At 36.3% G+C, this 12500-nt stretch overlaps 1 protein-coding gene across 4 annotated transcripts in view; it reads left to right on the forward strand.

The window, feature by feature from the left end:
* Window positions 1–12500, forward strand: part of LOC115213932 (beta-1,3-galactosyltransferase 1-like) — a 270873-nt gene that overhangs the window by 67204 nt on the left and 191169 nt on the right. Inside the window, exon 1 of one of the 4 annotated variants that reach the window (XM_036504846.1) lies at window positions 9505–9615. The exons of the other annotated variants lie outside the window; for them this stretch is intronic. The gene's annotated coding sequence lies outside the window, so the exon portion shown is untranslated. Of the gene's footprint in view, window positions 1–9504; window positions 9616–12500 lie in introns of those variants that run through there. 4 annotated transcript variants of the gene reach the window in all.

The raw sequence follows: 12500 nt of genomic DNA on the forward strand, positions 1-12500 counted from the left end.
GAAACACCGAGAAAGTGTTTATCTTTTCGTAAATGTAAGTCCACAAGCGCGTGCTTAGAGTTTTCTTTATTAATTAGAATGGTTGTGAAGACAGTATGATAAGTGTTGCTTTTCATAAAGATGTTTAAGAAAAGGAAATAACAATAAGAATAAACAGAAACAATCAAAAAGAAAATTGTACGCACACCTTTGCAGCTTTTCGCCAACTACCGTAATCTGATTCCAAAAAGCAACTCAATGCAGGCAATTTACTCGGAAAAAGCTCGCCGCATTCATCCATCTTTCAAACAATATTCTTGAAGGCGCACTTCTTCTGTACCATTACTCCCCTATTCCGAGGAAGAAGTCATAAAGAATTTTACCAAATAGGAAGGTGTCTTTCAGTCTCATCCACCTCACAACCTGTTTAGCCACGACAAACATTCAGATAAAATCCGCCAGTCCTACACGGACGAAAAGAAAGAAGATGAACGGATTGTCCATCTTTAAAATGGACTAAGCTGGTTGCGGAACCTGTTGAGAAATCTCAAAGTCGAAAAAACATGAAGTTGGAACTGCTGCCACTTGATGTGCGAAACACCTTAAGAATGAGCGAAAAGAAAACTGATAAAGGAGTCAAGTGTCATAGTGGAGATGGGAGAGATTTCGTTAGCTCCAAAGAGCATTAAGTATTGTATTTCAGTAGTAAGCAGGGTAAGGAAGTGTTTATAATCCATTCAAGTGTAACATCTGATTCAGTTCAGTGCTCTTAATTTGGATGCTGTTTAGAGTGTTTAACTATAGAAACAGCAATATACCAGATTTGTCTATTTGTCGATCATTTCAGAGTTTATCAGAACGATAAATTTTGCACGAAATTTCAGTTACTAGTCTAAATTAGTTTGCTCTAAAACCTAAGAAATTGGTGATACAATTAGCCTTATCGGTTGAAATTATTCTCTGCGCAGAATATAAACCGCTTACTCAAATGAAGTTAATTTTAAGAAGCTGCAGACAATGTATATCGAAGTATAGATGCACATTGCGTATAACTATGAACTGATACTCCTAATATATGAGAAAAATTATTATGGTGAACATTTCTACCATTTAGTGAACCTTGTTGTGTGAGTCTATGTGTATATCTACATGTTAGCTACATGCACTTATTTTTGAACTAAACAACATCTAAATTAATGCCACTCATAGATAAAGCATACATATACATTTGTGTGTATCAAATTATGCCCAAATGTATTCACTTCTTGCAAATGTGTTCCGATGCTTTCTTCCGCCATACACTACCCGAATCTAAATCTATTAATGTATTGCGTTCTTTGTATTTTCACTAGTATTGTGGTGTTTCTATAGCTAAAACAATCATTGATTGTACAGCTATTATTAACGATAGTAATACTGACTGACTTACTCTGTCAAAATGTATTACACACCTCCAGTTGCAGTTGTGAACACATGACAGATGAATAAGTTAAGCATATAACTGTATTACGTGCCATAACCTGGGTATCATGGTAGCTATTAATCACAACGGTATGCGGTCGAAGTTTCTAGGTTATAAAGAAATTCCCAGTTTGCCAAATCAGTGGACTTTATGATACCTGGTATTAGATGTCTCTCATAATGTTAATATCTCTAAAAGCCCTACCAATAGTAATAAATTACATAAAAAATACTCTTTCTCCCATGTCATACTTCATTGAACACAGCGTTGATGAGAGAAATCTGAACGTTACATTTCGAATAGGGAATCAAAGATATATATTGATTATAAAAATAAATATTAATAACATTAAAAGGAAACAAAAGCATGAAACCAAAATATGTTTACTCTGATTGGCATGGTTTATGTATCAGATAAAATGTCTTTCCTGACGGCAAGAAGGAAACTAATAATATAATCAAGCGAAAAACATGGAGCTTTATAAACTGTATTGGAGGAGAGATATCAGGTCTATACAAGTAACCAAAGATGGCAGGTCTGTACATGTCATCTCTGGAAATGGTGGAAGATGAAACAATAAATAAATTATAAATAATACTGATAATAAATCAATAAACGAAAAATAGAAAGGTAAAAGAACAAAAACATGAAACATGGCACGTTATGGACAATATTTCATTGATTGTTCTCCAGAGTCTAATTGAATATATTAACTCATACACACACTGCATATGCATACGTTATATAAAAACATAATAAAAGAATGGTTACGATAGTAAAGCCCTTGTTTGTAGAGTTGTTGAAAGAAACTAGCTGTGGAGAGTCATCAGCAATAACCATATCAAGAAATATGTACCTGGGACTTATTTTGTTTCTGTTGCTTTTATTTAGCTCTAGTTCAGTCCCGAGCAATAAGGCCTTTGATAAAACACTTTTCTGCTGTAATCATGCTGCCTCTTTAGGAATATGTAGGACTATATTTCGTTTATCAGTAATACATCATGTGAGGCACTACATTAGCGGCTGTTTCTAGCAGTCCCTGTGACTCTGTGATTCCCTTGAATAGGCATATAGAAAAAAAGTTAAATGGAATAGTAATAGCTAGACAACTTAGTATGATTGATATGTTATCGCTAATATTCTGCAGGGTTGTGGTACAGAAGCCTTAGTACCCATGGCACATCGTATAATAAATTGCTCTGAACGACAAATAGACACTAACAGTTTTCTGTTATGAGCCAGTAATAGGATGCTTGCATTGTTGATCAATTTAGTTTATTCTATCCACGCCTCTTAACATTTTCAAATATCTGTAGGCAGCGTAAAATAATTGAAGTGATTTTCACAAATAATTGAAAGCGATTTGCTCATTAATTTTTCGATCAGTTTCCCCTCGGCGCCAGCGAAAAGTAATCACCTACTGCAATGCGATTTGAAACTTTGGCATAATGTCACAAATTGTCTAAAAGTGGAATCTAATCGATGTAAAAGACAGTTTCCGCAGCACACCACTAATATTTGTTTAATCGACTTAGAAGTATAACATCACTGACCACGCAGGGATATGAAATCGGAAACTACACAGACACAACTAAAGAAGAAATATTATAATGGAAACAAAGCCATATTTAATTACATTTTAAAAACCGTTTTGCAAAGATTTTGACCTCAAACAGTGAATTGAATCCGATAAGGTTATATAGCTGGGATAACCACAAAAGTGTCTGCAACATTAATAGGTACGATAAGGTTGGTGAAAGGTAACATGAAAGGGCAATGGAATGAAAGCACATTGCAGCTTTCGTTAAAATATATCTTTAAAAAAAATGTAAAAATGCAGTAGTTTTAGAATACCTTATTTGGATCCTCTTGGACTCCTGCTACTTTATATTGGGTGTTATTGAAATATTGTGCTACAGGTTGTCAAATTTCTTTTATTCTAATTTTTGATAGTCAGTGATATTTGTATTTGCGTTTTCGGTGACTGTAAAGCTCTCATATGTAGAGAGACCGTGAAAATAATTACTCCGTAACCGTACTGTTTATAATTGTAAGATGACGGTCATGACGCATTGAATATAGATTTTTCTATGGAGTCGGTATTAGTGTTATATTCAATAAGTAGTTATTTCCATATTAGAAAATTATTATCGATGTGAATTTTAACTTTCATCATATATGGTGACGTAATACATTTCCCAGAAAATCCCTGACCTAGCAGTGCCTCTGATTAGTACTGTTAGTGCAAGATAAATTCTACAGGCACATAACGATCGTTATGACTTATTCTTTGGTATGCAACATTTGAGTTCAATTATCATTATTTGTATGCTTACTTTTTACATGTATGTTGATGTTTCGAGAATTGATTTGTGGATCGGGTACAAGTATTTGGATTGTATATTCCCAAACACCGTTTGATGCTTTTCTAAGGCTGTTGACACTAACGGAAGTAGTGATCGTGCCTAAGGTGTCGAAATCCGATGATATCCGTTAAGTAGCTGATGGGGGAATTCCCCCCGTTTTGTTAAATTACATTTCCTTCTGTTGCTATGTTTGCTAGTAGACAGAGTCGCTTGTCGTGTTTTCGTTTTGTCGTGCTTACGTGATATTTGTACTGTATGTGTGTGAGTGTTTCTCTGGGATTATACGAATGGTTAGGATATTTCTGATGCTAGGTGGTGACAGTCTATAAGATTTGGAAATCATGCATAGAGTCTTCAAATTCAGTTTAGCATATTATCGTCAATAAACACTGTATGGCATAATATATATATATGCGTATGAGTGTGTGTACATATGTGTGTGTTTGCGTGTGAAGATGTATGGTCTACTAGTTAGGGCTTCTCACTCACGATCGTTAGATGGTGGGTTCGATTCGTGGACCGGGTGGTGCGTTGTGTTCTTGAACAAACACTTAATTTCAAGTTGCTCCAGTCCCCCTTTCAATCAAGAGTGAATGCTTGCTTGTTCGCGTAGCCATAGGTTGGCATCATTCCAGGGCTAAAATGTTGCGCTCGCATTGCGGCCAGCAATGTGCAACAACATCTGGAAGTATGATTGTCTGGTCGGTCACGGGATTACGTCGTCACATGATTTGTTTTATTGTATGTATCTATATGTGGGTACATATATGCCTATCCGTATATTCACTTATTGATTTATCTTTTATCTTTTACATGCTTCAATCAGTTGACTGTGGTCATGCTGGGGCAACACCTTGAGTAATTTAGTCAAAGGAATCTAACTCAGTACCCCATATTTTTAGAGCTGATAATTCGATTGGGATTTTCTTCCGCATCGGTAAGTTATATATATGTATATATATATATATATAATATATATTATATATATATATATATATATATATATATATTATATATATATATATAATATATATATATATATATATATATAGATATAGATATCTATCTATGTATGTATATATATATATGTATAAATCTATGTGTATGTGTATATATATATATATATATATATATATATAACAGTTGATGACGTCCTGTATCCATATATGCATAAATATATATATGTATATATATATATATATATATATATATATATATATATATATATATATATATATGCGTGTGTGTGTGTGTGCATGCCTGAATGTATGAATACGTACGATCGTTTGTATGAATTTATATAACATACAGGTTATCTCGGGAGATTATTAACGCGTTATGAATACTTTAATCAGAATTTTCTGTATATAAGAAATAATCATAAAATCTTCAGTGGGTGGACGAATGTTGATTTACTCTGAATCATTGTATAAACAATTTATAATATGCTTCATGTTGAACCACAGAACATATTAAAGGAAAGAAAATGTAAAACTTTACAATTTTCTTTTTCTCGGAAGTAGATTGTTTTTTTCTGTGAAATGTCCTATAACTTATGTAATTACTTTAAATATACGTTTCGTTCGCATTATCAAATTTGTCAACGTTCTCTTGCAGGGGTCGGAGATATATAATAAGCTTAACTCTTATTTAATTTTTTCTTCTTTAAAGTTGCACTAAAAGTATAATTGCATGTATATCCACCTTGGGAGAAAATTACAACTGCAAAAAATCACTCCTTTTGATATTATATGAAAATGCCATAGTCTGTGACCTTTTCTATAAATACACAAGTCTGTAGTCGTAATTTTAGCTACTACAGTAGAACACTGTATTTTAACACACGGATCATAGATTCAGACATACATGGATACCGGCATTTATATACATATATATATATATATATACACACGCACACACACAGAGACACACACACATACCCGTACATATTTCTCTTCACTTTTGATATCAAGAGTTTATATGCAGTAATCCCTCACAACGAAGGAATTTCTTGCACTGAAACATTTCCTCGACCTTCGACTTAACCACTTCCCACAACCTGACACTTCCATACTGCTTCGTCTGGCCGAATATGTTCTCTCCCTCAACCGCTTCTCGTTCAAGGGATATTTTTACCAACATGATCGAGGGAATGGCCGTTCGTTGGCTACGTTGTGGCCCAAATATTCTCACAGTAAACTGGTGCCACACCCAAACTCTACGATAGTTATATCAATGACTATATCGGCTCGACATCACTCTCCCGTGAACAACTGCACGCCTTCCACTCTTTTGTCCATCTTGACCTCGAATTCTCCTGCACTACTTCTAACTCTTCCGTCAAATTTGTCAGTATACACCACTTCACTATCATTACCTCCACCCAATACAAACACACTAACTCACACTCCTACCTTAAATTTCCCTCTTCCCACCCTACCTACACCAAACTCTCCATCTCCTACTCCCACTTTCTTCGACTGCGCAGGCTCTGCAGTGACAACCGTGACTTTGAGACTTAGTCACAACTTATGACTCACCACATCATCTTACGTGGATATCCCCTTACCACTAGCCACACAACCATTGCCAGGGCATGATGCATAGGTCGTGCCTCTACTCTTTTTCCCCGCACTTGACCCGCCGTTGCATGTTTCCCGTTTCCCATAACCTACCACTATTCCATCCTGCACATCCAACGCACTATTCCCTGAGCCCTCCGGCTACTGCAGTCCTATCCCTCTATCTCGTGATCTTCTCTGACCTACCCCTTCCCTCCTTCAAATGAGCACGTAACCTGCGTGACTTCCTGGTCACTATTTTTTCTTAACTCCACCCACACAGCCTGGCTCGTTCCCTTACACACGCGACCGCTGTCGCACCTACCCTTACCTCTCCAACACCACCATCCCCACAGGCATCCTTCATCATCCCTATCACATTACCAACTCCTTTATCTGCACTTCTAGTACCGTCATTTCCTGCGTCTCCCGCTCACTTTCTACCCTTCCCTGTACATCGGTCAAATGGAATGCCGCTTGCCCGACCGGTTTGCGGGGTACCTCCGAGACATCAGACTCGGTAATGACACCCCGAATTCGCGCCACTTCCGCTCTACCAGTCATTCGCTACAACATATGTGTTTGGAATATCCTGGTACAGGGGCCATCCGGACTACCGACTTCAACGTGAACGGGAACTAATCTACTATCCAAGCTCCTTTGCGCCAACCATGGTCTCAAGTCACCTCCCCTTTCTTCTGACACCTACGTCATCTCCTCTCTCCAATGATACCACCCGTCACCATTCTACGCACAATAGCATTGCCGACTTCCCAGCACCCACACCACACACAATCATCCATACATCCATACACAATTTTCAATAGCATCACCACACATACCACACTATGAGTAACCAAAAACAGTGCTTGACTCAGTACGCACACCACAAACCACCATCACAGTCCCATACCCACACAGAGATTTAATACCTGAACACAGGCAATATATACTCCCACAACCACACAAGTACATAACATCTGAACACAGGCTATATATACATACACACGCAACACGCATTAACACACACAACATACATAGACAAAGATAACATACACCATACACATGCACACTGTCTGATCTAGATACACACACACGTATACACATCACGTTAGAAAACACCCATCAACTCCTACACACAACACACACACGTTACAGACGCATACACTTCCACACGTACACACACGTCAGAGTGACTAGACCGTATTGACACATACACATACACACACACCAATCAGACATACGCACACACTCACGCGAACCTTCTTTTGGAATCACCAGCACTTTATTATCTCCCTTTCTTTCAACCACATTTTTAAATTATTATCTTTCTTTCAAACATTTTTGTTGTAAACAATCGCCATACTGCACCGTTGAAAGCTACATGTTTTTGCCATTCTCTCTCTATTTATTTTCTCGTATACCGTTCTCTTAGAGAGCGTAGACTTGTAAAGTAAAAGACATTTTCACTTACCCGAGCGTCAAACTAATACACTTGTTTGTTGTTCATACAGCTGTCTTCGTCTTTTGCTTTTCTATAAATTTCATTATGAGTATCATATTTTCGTATATATATATATGTATGCATATATGTGTATGTATATATGTGTGTGTGGAGACAGATGGAGAGAGAGCGAAATAGATAGAAAGAAGCTTGAGCGAGAGGCATTCATGTGTTTGCATGAATATCTGTGTGCGCGTGTGTAAGAGTGTGAGTGTGTGTGTTGGTGCAGGCGTACATGTGTGGTAACAATTTTGCTTCCCAACCACATGATTCCGGGTGCAATCCCATTGCGTGGCACGTTGGATAACTGTATAAAGGTCTTCTACTATAGCCTCGGGCCGACCAAGTCGTTTTGAGTGGATTTGGTAGACGGAAACTAAAAGAAGCCCGTCGAATATATATATATATATATATATATATATATATATACATTTATGTAGTTGTGTCTTTTTGTTGTTGTTTATCCCCTGACCAACGTTATTGGTGAATCTATGTCCTCGTAACTTAGCGATTCGTGAAAAAGGAACGATAGAATAATTACTTGGCTTACAAAGACTAACTCCTAGGGTTGATTTCTTCGACTGAAGAGAGAGAGAGAGATATATATGGGGAGAGAGAGAGAGAGAGAGAAAGAGAGAGAGAATAATAAAGCATTTGCGTGCGCACCCGTGTGTATATAGCTAATATATATCTTACAGGTAATTTAAAAAAAAATTCAGTGAGAGATTTCTAACTCCTACAAGACTGGTGAAATTGAAACCCCGTTCCGTCATCATCTCATATTTAATTTTCCCTATATGTTGATAATGCGCACAATAGGCATACCCATTCTCACACCCGCCCACACCACATAACGCATACAACCATGTCAAATGCTCACATAAGTTCATACTAAAACATATACACGTATGTGTATGTGCGTGAGAGAGAGGGAGAGATAGTACGATTTGTTAAATGTAATATTTTGTAGCAATATTCTCGTTCAAACATTCATTTATTTTCTTAATAAGCTAACGATTAAATTATTTTAATCCATTCTACGCATGTCATGAAGTTTAATTTAACCATGTATGTAATTTTCTATTACACAATCAAATAAGGATTAAGCTGTTATTAGAATGCACATGCACTAAAAATTATATTACAGACGCAAGTCTTATATCAAATATAATATAGCTATTGTAGTAGCATGTGTTTCGTTGTTTCCTTTCTACGATTGTTTTAAAGCTGTTCAATCAATATGATTCACGTCGGAACATGCACAAAGCTTAGAAAATATATCGATAAAATAAACTAATTCTGCGAACTAGAGACAGGGGGAGGGAGAGATGATGTGCAAGTACTGAGAGAAAAGAATGAAATAGAGAGATATATCATTTGAAAGCAAAAGACAGCTATCTAACAGTGTGTACGGATAGCTTGATTTAATAATGAGAACACAACAATTACTTATTGAGAATCTATAAAAGGTCGTTATGCTTCACTGAACAATCTTGTTTAGCCAGTGAATCAGAGCAGATTACTTAAATCATTCAGATATTAAATGTAATCAGTTTGAGCTAAGATCAATTAGCCAGGTATAAACTCACTTTAACCGTTTGCATCTTTGCTGAAACGCACACAAGATACGAGAATCTCAATAGCAGAGTTATCAGCGTGTACTCCATATACCTTCATCCCTTGTTCGCTTGAAAAATCTATACATTTCATGGGACACGGCGGAGCTACTGCATTTCTTTTACGGTACTGTACTATCTATATAATGATTATTAATCTGTTAGTAGTAACAACAACAACATCAGCAAAAACAGCAACAGCAGCGATAGTAATTATAATAATGATGATGATGATGATATAATAATAATAATAATAATAATAATAAATAATAATAATAATAATAATAATAATAATGATGATGATGATGATGATATTATAACGCAAAATTAGTTATATTTTGCGTTATACTTTGCATGAAACGAAATCATATAACTATCAAGAATTATTATTTCCACGATTCCAGCGAATATCGGCACTATCAATGAAGAGTTGGAATAAATGTAATAGGCTTTTTTTCATTCTGGTCCTTTACCTTTTGAGTTCACAGCCGAATGAATCTAAGTCTGCTTTATCTCCTGCCGTAGTCGATAAATTTAATTATCACTTATGGTCTTAAGGTAATTTAATTTCTGTTCCTTTGCGACTTGTTTCTCTGTTTAAAACTTATTATTATTATTATTATTATATTATTATTATTATTATTATTATATTATTATTATTATTATTATTATTATTATTATTATCATCATCATTATTATTGCTGATGTTGTTTTTGTAGTTGTTGATGACTTTTTTTGTAGTTAAACTTATTTCAGAAATTTTGTTAGTTTTTGTTCACTTCCTTTCCAAAGAGTTGCATCGTTTTATCTTACTGTTAAACCGGCGAGAACCGTAACGGCCTGGTCGTTACTCACCCACGGGAAAAAATGTGAAAGAACAAGTATATATTTCTGGTCAAACCATTAATCTAAAAATGGCTTAAACTCAATCGTTTCACTGTAAGAGAAGAAGATGGAGGGAATCTTTTTAATGTTAAAGTGTTGTTTGTAGTCAAGGTTACACATCACAATACTTTTAGCCTTATTAATTAGCAACATTAATAGCAGGAGCATGATAGTAACAACAAGATTAAAATAAAACAAGGAAAACAACAATGCAAACAACAGCAACAGTAACAGCAGCAACATCAGTAAAAACAATAACAGCAACAATAACAATAAACATGATTGCAAAAACAAATGCAGCATTAAAAGAGTGAGGATATATGAAACAGGCTTGCAGATAGCAGCAGGGAAATTGCTACTGTTTGCCACGGAATATCCAGGGGCAGAGACACGCGTTGCCACAATAAACATATCACTACAGACAGACACTGGTAGCGAAAATGGAACCATAATCGCAAATTTTTTGTCAGAAATCCTGGACCAGAAGTCCTTTACCATCCGATATTGAAGCGAGAAATCTGTTCAGAATCCACTTTATACTGGCGGATTAATAATTAGTTTAATATTGCCAACATACTACCAAAACGACATTTCGGCTGGGTGGTAAGATGTATGGAACTCATGTATCCTAACAACCCACTTGATACCAAATGTTTCCGAAAGGTAATTAGTTTCAGATGAGGTTCCAGAACGTGTGTCAAGTGAAAAGTGAGAGACTGGACATCATTTTCAATGTAACAGAGATGCTAGGAGTCAGTGGCTGGCCATCGAGAAGATCATCATGCAAATCTCTTTGACCGAGGTTGCCAGGTAGTTTTTGTTTGTCTGGTGGCCATAGGGAAACAAATTATGTGGTAGAGAAAATTGAAAGAGGTGGATGAGAATAGCAAACATGGACCAAGTGAGAGTGCATGCATTGACCATGAGCTTTTAAAAATTGAAAGGGGTGATTAACAGAAGGCGTTAACTTCAGTGGTCAAGGAAACCTTGCTTTTAAAAGGTTCCTAAAAGTAGCCTTCCGATGTCTTCCTTTGGGGGATATTTGTTTATATTTTATTTTAACATTTTCCTTGCAGTGTCCACGTTACTCGAGTGAGCTTTAGTAACTATCAAATCTTTATTTCATTATTTTATCATCACCACCACCACCACCACTACCACCACTTCCACCACTTCCACCACCACCACCACCACCACCACCACCACCACCACCACCACAATCACCACCACCACCACAATCACCACCACCATCATCATTATTATTTTTACTTTCCGCTCTGATTTCAAATCGCCTGACGACACTCTCAGCTTTTTCTTAGGAATAGACTTATGCAATAAGTAAAGAATCAGTTAATAACTATATAGATTTAATAGCGTATACTTTTCTTCTAGAAATGACCTTGTGCATCAGTTAATAATAATTCTATTTATTAAGATACGTTCATAATGAATCAAGTTCAATGCTAACAAGTTCACTCAATATGCTCAATTTACAAGCAGTAGTGTGTTTATTATATGTAGCACTAAACACAAATTCAATCAGTCACATAACATAATAGAGCTGAATACCGGAAAATTAAATACTCAATGGTCCTAATTAGCGAGACGGTTTCGATTAGATTTGGAAGCCATTTCACTTTAAGCTATGACTAATAATTATAACACCGAATTCCAATGTTCCCGATGTTTGAGGAAAATAGTAATTTCTAACGTAGGCAGTATACTCTTTTACTCTTTTACTTGTTTCAGTCATTTGACTGCGGCCATGCTGGAGCACCGCCTTTAGTCGAGCAATCGACCCCGGGACTTATTCTTTGTAAGCCCAGTACTTATTCTATCAAACACAGACACACAAACACAGGCACACAAACACAGACACACACAAACACATACATACATATATATATATATATATATATATATATATACGATAGGCTTCTCTCAGTTTCCGTCTACCAAATCCACTCACAAGGCATTGGTCGGCCCGGGGCTATAGCAGAAGACACTTCCCAAGATGCCACGCAGTGGGACTGAACGCGGAACCATGTGGTTGGTTAGCAAGCTACTTACCACACAGCCACTCCTGCGCCTATATATGTTACATATTTTGTGATGGAGGTGTTGTTG

This window comes from Octopus sinensis, linkage group LG7 (assembly GCF_006345805.1).
Source record: "Octopus sinensis linkage group LG7, ASM634580v1, whole genome shotgun sequence".
In the NCBI taxonomy this organism is placed as follows: Eukaryota; Metazoa; Mollusca; class Cephalopoda; order Octopoda; family Octopodidae; genus Octopus; species Octopus sinensis.